The 12,481-nt window shown below is 37.3% G+C and overlaps 1 long non-coding RNA gene across 1 annotated transcript; it reads left to right on the forward strand.

Annotated features, from left to right (window-relative positions):
• The first annotated feature begins 743 nt into the window (after positions 1 to 743).
• Positions 744 to 7,110, forward strand: LOC111399204. The gene is made up of 3 exons (XR_002703598.1): positions 744 to 957; positions 1,114 to 1,191; positions 6,844 to 7,110. It is a non-coding gene; the product is annotated as an uncharacterized LOC111399204 (long non-coding RNA).
• Positions 7,111 to 12,481: the final 5,371 nt, after the last annotated feature.

Raw genomic sequence — 12,481 nt, forward strand, 5'->3', positions numbered from 1 at the left:
ACAGACTTACCGAAGTATCATCCCCTCGTTTTGCGAGCCTCGGTACAGACGCACCGAAGTACCACTCCGAAGTCGGCGAAAATCGACTAGACCACTCCGAACTCCCGAAGCCTCCCCCCCGAAGTGATACACCGATTCCTGTCACTAACGTCCCGTCTTCGAGGACGGGTTCAAGTGGCTCGAACCCCCGTTAGAAGATTCGCTGCCAATTTAAGATTCGCTCTGCATATAGGGTTTAAATTGATGTGACGTCCCCCATAAAGCTGTTTGATGTGACTTATCAACTTTATGTCAATTCAACTCGGGGGAAACAAACTGTCCGCCCACCCTACAAGCGCGGCTGATTGACGTCTATGAGCAGACACTTCATACCGTCAGATGTATACACGTGTTCCACATCCCACGGCTCATACCATCTATAAATACCCAAAGACTGGCCAGAGCCAAAGGTAATGAAACTCTCAATAGATAGCACTCCATAATAAGTTTATATATTCTCCTCCCCCTTTTATTGATAGATTGATTTGTGTAGTTCCTGGACACTGTTCCGACCACCCGAATCTGACTTGACCGTCGGAGTGTATACGGCCGTCACCACCGCTGGTTCCGGCCGTGTGTGCCTGACAGTTTGTTAATTTCGTAGGGAGGAATACGTGGAGTGGCTGCAAGTTACCCACGTGGAAGAGCCATTTTTACGGGTCAACAGAAACTTATCACTTATTCCAAATTCCAAGCAAGAAAAATCCTCTCTCACTCACTTCAGAAATGGGAATTCTAGCCTCGATTTCTCCTCCAAAATCAATCTTTCTTCATAAATCCAAACAAACCAACCTCTCATCCTCCAAATCCGACGCATTTGCACCCAAAGAAACAATTGCAAGACCCATAAAATTTTCCATCCCGCAATGCTCTCTCTTTACCAAACTGGGCTATTCATGTTTCTAGTGTTGTTGAATGGTATGATGCTATACATATGTGAATTTTTTATATATAATATCTGATTGTAGTACCATGGTCCCAATCTCACACTGCCAAACGTGTACCCTAAATGTCTATTAATGGGCTTGCTATGTTGTTAAAAAATGGATTTTGATTAGTTTATTTTTATCGAAGGATTACTGCAACGGCTTTGGTTTAGCAGTATGGGGAGAACTCTGGTTTGAATCTTGGAAGTGTCTCTCTTGGGGCATGGTGAGAGATGCTTCTCTTTCTCTTAAAATTGTTGAGGGTTTTGAAGCTATGGTGGTGGAGATTGTATTTTGCGCTTGTTGAACACAAGGGAAAATTGCAGTTCTTGATCTTTAGGCCTTCAATTCCGTTAGAAGCATTGCATATATAATTCTAAACTAGTTGGTTTCAAGGTGAATGATAATGAATATGCTTAATGAAAATATCTATGGTAATATGATTATTCCATATTTTGTTGACAAGAAAGTAAACTAATAGAAAGCATTGCAGAGTTCATTTTACATATTCTTGGCCTGAACTTCCCCCTTGAATTTGGAAATCGCTATTGCTTTGGTTGTTGCAAATATAAGTCCATAAATTCATCAAACCAGAGTTTTGATCATTTTCTCGTAAGAATCCCTAGCAACTGCAACATTACACTCCTATCTTGGTTCTTTCAGCCTTTTTTAATCCCTGTTTGGTATAGATTAAAATCTTATCACAATTTCAAATCAAAGTCAATTATTAAATTTAATCAAACATTTCATTGGACCCCCAACCTCTAGCGATATATTTCATCAACTTTTATTAAAAATCTACTAAAAAATTGATTTTAATCTACACCAAGTATGGTTAAGTAATCTCCTGGGTAATGACGGCAAAGCTGTATATTTAGTTATTGTTTTGCAAGCTATATCCAGTTGAATGTTATTAACCTTTATAAAAAATAAAATCTAGATATTTTTGCTTCACACATTTGCATATTTACTTGTGATTCAGCGTGGTAGGTAAATATGTGAAATCTTTTCTCTCATGTATTAGAATTTAAAAAGCTGCCTACTTGTTTAGGTTCCCTAGTTAGAAGGAGCATTTTGCGCTTGTACATAGCATTTCTTTTACAATTCAGAGGCCCTTGAGGTAAGAAGATGCAATTTTTAGTAGTTAGGCTACCGTCGGGCAACCAATTTATAAACCATTTATAAATTGAGTCAAAAATAAAATTAATTTCAATTACATATTCATAACTACCACTTATTTATTATCTACACTTTTTGTGGAATTCACCACTATTCTTGTTTGTAAATGATTTTTAAATTTGCCAAATAGACAGTAAAAAATTAAGTTTGAACACTGTGCTTGCTATTGGGTGTTTTTTCTAGATTAGGGTATGTGTCATTCAACTTTATGGTTCTTGTTAGGTCTGAAAAATTGTAATTGGCAATTCTGTAAGACAAAACGGACTTAATTGTAAAAGTCAAGGACTCAATTGAACAATATTGTAAAAGTCAGAGACTTAGGGTGCAATTTCGTAAAGTTGGTTGGTAGGGACTAGGGTTTGAGTCTAAGGATCGAATAAAGAATGCAGCGCCAGAAGTTCGCTAGCTTCTCGCCCTACCATCGCTCGAGTGTAAAAAGCAAAAAGCTCGTCGCTCGCTTTTCACCCCAGTCTCTCTCGCTCGAGCGAAAATCTATCGCTCGCCTTTCGTTGACTTGTCGCTCGAGCGACAATGTTATTCAAAAATCCTATTTCACATTTTTTGAGATTTTTACACGGCCCAAGACACATAGTGACCGCAAGTATAAATAACACAAGTCTGGGATGTGAGAGATAGATTGCCACTTTGTGTCTTCATAGCAAAAACATAATCACATCACTCTTGAGAGATCTAAGGTGAATTAACTGGAGAATCCATAATTCTTATGATCTTGGCGATCAATAGCTGGGGAAAACATCATCCTTCCTAAAGACAAAAAACCTGGTTCCTTAATCTATTAAAGAATGGACTCTCTCATTGGGGGATTGAGAGAAGTGGACGACAAGTGCAGTGAATTGGATAAGAACAGGCGATTATTGAAATTCCACTTGGTGGTACAACCAGTTAAAGACCAGGAGGTTGTAGTGGACAACAGATTGGATTACAGGAGGTAGATCGAGAAGTCTAGTAGGAGGCTAGAAGCATCACAGCAGTAGATCGTGAGACTGGAAAAATAGGTCTGATTGGTTACGAAGTTTGGTAACTTGTTCTTGTTGAATTGGTATAGTGGATATCACTAGCTTGGTCTCGAAATTTTACCTATGTTGGGGTTTCTCCCTCATCATATTGTCAGTTGTTGTGTTTATTGTTTATTTTACATTACGCAAACCGACAGTTCAACCTTAGGAATTAATTGGACTGTATGTTTAACGATCTAGACATTAATTAAAGTGACTTGTTTCTTTGATTAATTAATTCCGCACGTAAGGTCAAACAAATTGTTAACTTGAAACGTAAACTTGGTAACACATAAATTAAATTTGACGTAACAAATCGTTCCTAGGGAATTTTCAAGTGATATCAGAGCCTAAAATCATATCCTGACCCTACATAGTCTAGATGAGTACCTCGTTGAATGTACCTCCAAACTTTGATAATAGTAACTATACGTATTGGAAGGTCAGAATGAGGGCATTTTTGAAATTCATAGATGAGCGTGTCTGGTAGAGCATAGTGAATGGTTGGTCTACCTCTAGTACCACAGTAGATGGCGTAGTCACTCCTGCCCCCTAGAAAACTGGTCTAAATTACAATTAGATAGCTGTAGCTTTAATAGTAAAGCCATACATGCATTGTTTATGACTGTATCCCCCGAAAAATTTAGGAGAGTATCTATGTGTAAGGTAACAATAGATGTTTAGGACATTTTGCAAACCACACATGAGGGAACTCAGGTCGTTAAAAATTCTAAGTTACAGATGCTGGCCAATAGGTTCGAGGAAATTAGGATGAGAGATGATGAGACATTTGATATCTTTTATGCGATCTTAAATGACATAGTGAACTCCTCTTTCAACCTAGGTGAGAAAATTCATGAGCCCAAGATAGTTAGAAAATTTTTTAGATCTTTGCTCAAGCGTTTTAGGCCGAAAGTCACAGCTATATAGGAAAGTAAAGATATAGACACTATCAAGGTAGAGGAGTTAGTCGGATCCCTCCAGACCTATGAGTTAACCTTAAACAATCCTACTAAGAAAAAATCCATAACCTTGAAATTCGCTAGGAATAACCGGATGGAATCTTCTGATTCGGATTTACTCAATGATGAGGAGATGGCTACCCGAGTGAATCCAGGAGAAAATCAAAATCTGTGAGATACCATAACTGTCGAGGTTTCGGTCACGTGAGGAGTAAGTGCCCTAGTGCTAGGAGAGTTGAAGAGAAGGCAATGAATACTACGATCACTGATGACAAGCCTAGCTCAGACAATCAGAGTGAGAAATCCGCACATGAGGAGAGTGGAAAATATGTGGCCTTCGTTGCTAGGGTTAAAAGTGGATCCGAACAGGGAAGTGAAAGGGATGAGGATCTAGGTGGTAGTGAGAATTTGGTGATGAGAGTGGAAGTGAGAAAGATCTAGAAGAAGCTTATGAAAAGATATATGAAGAAAGTTTCGAGATCATAGCTACTAATCAGGTGCTCAGCAAGATAGTGAAGGAACTTAGGTTAGAGAAGGAATAGTAAGAGGCTCGGGTTAGTGATCTTACCAGTAAGAATGAGTTATCCTCTAGTAGAGTAAGTGAGCTAACCATTGAGAATGAGACATTAGCTATTCAGGTTAAGCACCTTGAGAGTGAGCTAGAGTTGTCTAGGTCTCAGATTCTTACCTTTTCTAGTAGTTCTGAAAAGCTAGAAAATATTCTAGGAATAGGCAAGCCAGCTAGTGATAAGGAAGGTCTAGGTTTTGTTAGTAATGCTGTTAGTACTTCACAGACCACTTTTGTTGTGCTAATGCCAGCCTAACATTGTGACTAACCCCACATCTAATGTTGTGGGATCTTCAGGATGTAGGTCTACCAGATGTCGTAGGACCCGTCAACCTACGAATAGAAATCAGTGTCCATATAACACAGGTCCTAGGTTTATCCTGACATACTTTCAGTGTGGAGTGTTAGGTCACATACACCCTAGATGTCATCACTACTTGAACAATAGGAAATGCTTGAACTTGAAAAAGGACAAAAATCAGGTATATGTTTGTCAGATTAGATTCCTTGCTGATCAAATGAATCATTTGATCCAATTGGTGACACTAGCTGTCTGGAAACAATTCCCGTTTTAGACAGGTTTGGGTGAAGAAGAGTGATCTCCCGAATTTGGCAGTAGTTCGTGGTGCTCTTAAAGGAAAGAGCACTTATATGCCTACTTGATTAGGTATTTTTTTATGCATGCCTAGTTCTTGTTTGACATATGATTGTTGCATGCGTTACGTATATTGTGTTTATCTTTTGTTTTATTTTATTTTATTTCATGCATGTGCATTTTCACTTGCTTGTTTTGGCACATGCACATTGAGTTTTGTCTTTGTGTGATTGAATTTATTTTATTATGTGTGTAGAGCATTTATTTTAGAAAAATGAAAAACACAAAAATATTGAAAATTTGAAAAAGACCAGAGCAGTTGGTTGTGGAAATTGCTACAGCATGACACATGACTTTTGAACTTGCACTTTGTGATCATGTAGGAGCTAAAATTGATAAGCTATAGAATAATTTTCATTTCTTGGTTAGGTCTATTTGGATTAATTGTTATAAGTATCTTCATGTACCATCTGCACTGCACATACTATGAATTTGTTAGTGGGACCCTACCGCGTGTGAGGTTTGGGATGGTTGTCACATGTTAATAGGGTGAATTTGAACATGAATTGACCAATATTAGTAGACCTAAACCCAAAAATATTCTTCCATTTTATAAAAGCTCAATATCTTAATGTTCTTTTTCGGGGCCTATTTAACTGAAACAATTAAGCTTGCGGGATCTCTAAAACCTGGTGTCTATGGTCAACTGACTTGAGTTAATCGGCTTAAAGCTCGCTACAGGGGTCATCTTAGTCTCCTAATGGAGAAAAACCTGTACTTAAGATAAAAAAATTAATGAGCTGGAAAATGAGAAAAATATAAAACCTCATAGTAAGGGAGAGAAAAGTAAAAATAATAAGTATAGATCCTACTGCACATTACGTGGTTTGACTTTCATTAGTAGAATAATATATTTATTGGCAATGATTGGCATGTCGCTTCTCACAAAATTAAGGTTTGGAGTCATGTTTTTATTGGAATAGTGAAACTTTACACACATGAGTTACTTGTACTTTTTACTCCATTATAGTCTAAATTGAGTATGTGGGGAGGTATGCTAATTGTTAATTTTACTTTTGTATGCTATCAACTACTTTGAGTTATTATGTGTTATTTGCTCAGCTTGTTCTTAATATGATTCCCTTTAGCATTTGTGACAAAAAGGAGGAGAGAAAATGTGTAATTGAGGGAGAGAAAAACATGAGCATACACATAGGGGGAAGAGCGACCGCATTTGCATGTGCACTGATTTCACTCCTTGACATTATTGCATTTTGTATTGCTATGTCTAGGAATCGTTGGGGAGAAATATAGATACACTGAATTTACTACATTACATTTATAAGATTTTGCAGTAAGGGAGAGCATTGCAATGCGTTCATAATATATCCATTGCTGTTTGAGTTTTGATGTTTAGTGATAATGCTTTGGTTGGTGTTTTGATTGACATTAATGTCACGTCTCAAACTAGCATGTTGATATGTGGTTAAGTGCTGCCATGTTTATATTTCCTGTATCACGTGATTTTACATTGGGTATATGAATTTGTGGATTTCAGGAAACACGCACAAGAAGGAATGCAAGACTCGGTTATTCGAATTACTGGATAATAAAGTGTATCGAGTCCTAGCTTATTTTTCATATGGTCCTGACTTCATTTATGGTTTTGTCATAGAATGTCAAAGTAGGAGTTTGTTAGGTCCGAAAATTTGTAATTGGCAATTCTGTAAGACAAAACGGTCTTAATTGTAAAATTGTAAAAGACATGGACTCAATTGAACAATGTTGTAAAAGTCAGGGACTTAGGGTGCAATTTTATAAAGTTGGTCAGTAGGAACTGTCTAAGGATCAAATCAAGAATACGACGTCGAAATTTCGCTAGCTACTTGCCCTGCCATCGCTTGAGCGTAAAAAGCAGAGAGCTCATCGCTCGCTTTTCATCCCAATCTCGCTCGAGCGAAAACTCGTCCCTCACTTTTCGCTGACTTGTCGCTCGAGCGACATGTTATCCAGAAAACCCTATTTCACATTTTTCGAGATGTTTACATGACCCAAGAAACATATATAAGACACACATCCAGTGAGTCTCAGGTTGATTACACCCCGAGTCTGAATGCATCATTTTTNTTTTTCCCCCTTTAATATTAGCAAAATAGGAGGTAAATAAAAGACATTAAATTATGATGTATATCAGTTCACTCATAATAAACACCAAATAATGGTCTTTACAAGTGTATCTTAGAATCTAAAATCAAAGACATACTTTGTTCTCATTTTCTGAACTCATCAGCCTACTTAGTCAAAAGTAATGAAGTACGTGGAAAATACATTTTCTGTTTCACTAACATCGCTTGCTTTTGCTCACACGAAACTTCAATGGCTCCTTTCTGAGCAGTAAAAAAATTAAGGAAATAGATAAAATAAAATGCATGATATGTATTACCATTCTCAATAAGCGACACTGCCAATGGGCAGGCATTGAAGGTTGAAGTCACATAAAACTTCAAATAACAGATGCCTTCTAAAGAAAGTAAATAAATATAGGAGATTGAAATTTCTTTAAAAAGTGAACGTACTTAGAAAAAAATAAAGATCAAATCATTATTAGCATCTTATTCTAGGACTAAAATTAATGAAAGGAGTTTGACTTACATAATTTTTTTTATATGCAGTTTAACGCATATTATCCGAGATTCGCTTCTTGGCTTTAGAAGAGCTCAAAAGAAATTCTAAAAAAACTTTCAACTTATCAACCTGTTTATGTTAAAAAGGAAAATTTAGTCATAAAGACCTCGAATCTATCAAGATAATGTGAAAATTCTGAGAGAACATCCCCTACTAATTATGCTACGTCCAGGAAGTTCCTTACCAGTTAGCAGCCTAGATACAACTATATATTTCCTTAAAAAGGGGGAACATAAAACAACTCTGTAGTGAACAAATGGTAAGATTTCCTACCCGAGTTCCAATCTTTGCAGCTCTTTTTGACGAACAAAGTCCATTAAAGGAGTAACTGTAGGAGCATCCTTTAGAGTGCCTAAAAAGAAATCAGGAGATCATTTAAACTAAAAAGAAAATACAACATTTCTCGCCTTCATATTGTACCATTTCAGAAATTCAATCTTGGATTACCCTATGAGTACACATAAGCTAAAACTATCAGCTCACCAGCTCATTCCAACTCCTTCGTCTCCAACTGCGTCTCTACACTGGGAAGATTCTCAACAGGTTTTGCAAAAATTAAAGGAACTCCTAATATTCAAGATCTACATGTATATCAACAAATCAATCGTGATTCCAAACAACAGATGATAGCATGGAAACCACATGCAATCAGCACACAAGGTAAACACCTTTCAATATAGTCCATTCGTACCCATCCTTTTTAGACCACTGCTTCAGAACACACTGCAAAGGAGCATACCGAACAATTGCTTTAATTCGGGTACCTGGAAGGGGCGAATAAGAGGGAAAACCCCTCATTTAGAAAAAAAATTAAATTGAACTTATATTCATCACTATAAAATTATAAAAGTAGGTTTTATCATTCTTGCCAGGATGTGCGCCCTTCCCGTCCCCCAAAGGTAGGTAAAGGGGGAAAAGAGAGTAATTAAGAAGCATTAAAGCTTTGAGGTCATTCGATTAAAATTTATCCCTATTCATCTAAAAGACTTAAACTTTTGGAATCTGCACATCACGAAATCAACCCAACATAGGCAATTTAGTTAAAAAGCAAACAAAGCCAAGATCCTGAATTTTAAAAACCTATCTATATATAACATCAAATATATATAGGAACAAGTGCTTAGAGTAATAAAAAGACCTTGACCCATTTGTTTCACCACTTTGGCCTGCAGATCTCGCAGTGCCCCTGCTTCTTCCTCAATCTCCTGCAATCTCTTTTTCATATCTTCCAACTCCTACAATCTTTGGACATCATTTTTTGGAGTTCACGCCTCGACGAAATTGTTGAGGTTCTCTAGCCAAGTAACGTATTCTTTGCTGTCTTTTTCGATCATGTGCTCATGCAAGAAATTGGTTGTGCTGGGCTTGATTTCTCTTATCTCTAGATATGTGTGAAAAGGCTTCTACAAATTTTCAGCTAAGTCCCTGAAAGATAAAAACACATCATTTGCATATTATTTGAAAGAGAAAAAATAGAGCATTAAGAGACAACTCAAACAGTAGACATAGATGAAGATATTTAGATACTAACATGAAATCAGGCCCTTCATATGCTATTTGATCTTTAGAGCTCTCGGGTCCCTAACAAACAAGCTGTCGATTGCAATCTCATCAGGGTAACGTGTACATCCAAACTCTAAACAGGGTCCATTCCTCTTGGAAACTTTGACAATGAGGTATACTCGATTGAGGATCATTTTCTTCATCGTTATTATCATTGTCATTGTCATCATCGTTCTCCTCACCAGTTACAAGGTCAGGCATGTGAACTTCGAACTGATAGTTCTACCCTGATATTTCTAGTTAGAGTTATGGTTTGTTGTCCTGGAGGATCTTCAATTTTAAAAGAAAAACCCTCAGACACCTTCACAACCTGTAAGACAAATCATTATTACCTAAAAAAGAGTTTGGACACATGATCAACGAAAAATATTGTTACATACACAACTGATATTAGAAAGGCTTCAAGTATAGTGCCTACCAACTTTGCTACAGTTTATACAACCAATTCGGCTACAGTAGTGTCAAAGCTTCTCAACCAAAATAATTAATAACTACATCATTCTTTCTTTTTAGGCAGTGTAAGATTTCAAAATCAGAGAACAACCTTTTCAACTCAAACAACACTTGGAATCGTCACAGAGTACTTAGCAGAGAACCATGTAAGGGATCCTTCAATAACTAAATTGCCTTTGGCCATAGATGATCGGTTGAACGTCACCTTATATGTTAACTTTTGGTTTAGCTTAGAAAACTAAAATCAGATTCTAAAGCTTAGATCCCATACACATAACCCAAGAAATACACAAATCCCATCGCATTAATACCGACCAAAAAGAAACCAATCACAGTAGCCAACAAAGAATTCGATTTAGGTTCACTGATACAATGTGCAAAAATAGATGACTTGTAGATCGATTAAAGTGCATGAGCCAAAAATAAGAAGATGAAGATAACTCTCGAGCAAAAAAGATAAAGAATAAAATCAGAAATGAATTAATATCAGAGAGTAACCAAACGAGGAACAATGGCCAACTCATGATAACAATCATTGAGAGAAGGCACAATTTGGATTTCAACTAATCGGCCAACGAGAATCTGTCTAGTGCATTCTAACTTAAAGAGTTGCATTCATGTTTTATCCTTGAATTGAAATACAATTATAGACACCGTCTCAATATGAAATTATTGGATATTTGGGTTTTAACTATTCAGCCAATGAGAAGATGTCCGATGGACTCTAACTTAAAGAGTCACATTCACATTTTCCCATATCTGGATTTGGAGATGAGCTGGGATGCTTGCTCTTTGGTGTGCAAATGGTGGCTGATGCTCTAGAGGCTCGGCCACCAATCTATCCATGATGGTGACTCCGCCAATCCTCACGTCTTAAGTGTCCTCCTCGGTTGTCGGTTTATCAATGTGAAGGACATGTTCGTCGACAACTACAAAAGGATGGCGCAAGAGCAGCTACGGGTGCCATGAGCTCTGGACTCGAGTCTTCATCTCATAGCCCTTTTCCTACCTAAGACAAGCACCTCCCAGTTTTACCCTTTTCCAAAGTATAAGGAACCAAAATTAGATTCTAAAGCTTAGATCTCATACATAGAACCCAAGAAATACACAACTCCCATCGCATTAATACCGACCAAAAAGAAACCAATCACAGCAGCCAACAAAGAATTCAATTCAGGTTCACTAATACAATGTACGAAATTAGATGACTTGTAGATCGATTAAAGGGCACGAGCCAAAAATAAGAAGAAGATGAAGATAACTCTCGAGCCAAAAAAAAATAAAGAATAAAATCAGAAATGAATTAATATCGGAGAGTAACCAAACGAGGAACAATGGCCAGCTCATGATAACGGTCATTGAGAGAAAGCACAATTCGAATTTCAACTAATCGACCGACGAGAATATATCTAGTGCACTCTAACTTAAAGTAATGCATTCATGTTTTATCCTTGAAATGAAATACTATTATAGACACCGTCTCAATATGAAATTATTGGATATTTGGGTTTTAACTTTCAGCCAATGAGAAGCTGTCTGATGGACTCTAACTTAAAGAGTTACATTCACATTTTCCGTACCTGGATTCGGAGATGAGCTGGGATGCCTGCTCTTTGGAGTGAAAACGGTGGCCGATGCTCTAGAGGCTCAACCGCCAAATCGATCCATGATGGTGACTCATCCAGTTCCCACGTCTTAAGTGAACTCTTCGGTTGTCAGTTTATCAATGTCAGGGACATGTTCGTAGACGAGCACCTCCCAGTTTTACCCCTTTCCAAACTGTAAGGAACCAAAATCATATTCTAAAGTCTAAATCTCATATACAGAACCCAATATATACGTAACTCCTATCGCATTAATACCGACCAAAAAGAAACCAATCACAGCAGCCAACAAAGAATTCGATTCAGGTTCACTAATACAATGTACGAAAATAGATGACTTGTAGATCGATTAAAGGGCATAAGCCAAAAATAAGAAGAAGATAAAGATAACTCTCGAGCAAAAAAATAAAGAATAAAATCAGAAATGAATTAATATCAGAGAGTAACCAAATGAGGAACAATGACCAACTCATGATAACAGTCATTAAGAGAAAGCACAATTCGAATTTCAACTAATCGACTGACGAGAATCTGTCTAGTTCACTCTAACTTAAACAGTTGCATTCATGTTTTATCCTTGAACTGAAATACTATTATAGACACCGTCTTAATATGAAATTATTAGATATTTGGGTTTTAACTTTCAGCCAATGAGAAATTGTCCAATGGACTCTAACTTAAAGAGTTACATTCACATTTTTCGTACCTGGATTCGAAGATGAGCTAGGATGCCTGCTCTTTGGTGTGCAAACGGTGGCTGATACTCTAGAGGCTCGGCCGCTAATCTATCCATGATGGTGACTCCTCCAGTTTCCACATCTTAAATGACCTCTTCGGTCGTCAGTTTATCATAGTAAGGGACGTGTTCGTTGACGAGCACCTCCCAGTTTT

The sequence above is a fragment of the Olea europaea genome, chromosome 8, assembly GCF_002742605.1.
Source record: "Olea europaea var. sylvestris chromosome 8, O_europaea_v1, whole genome shotgun sequence".
NCBI lineage: Eukaryota > Viridiplantae > Streptophyta > Magnoliopsida > Lamiales > Oleaceae > Olea > Olea europaea.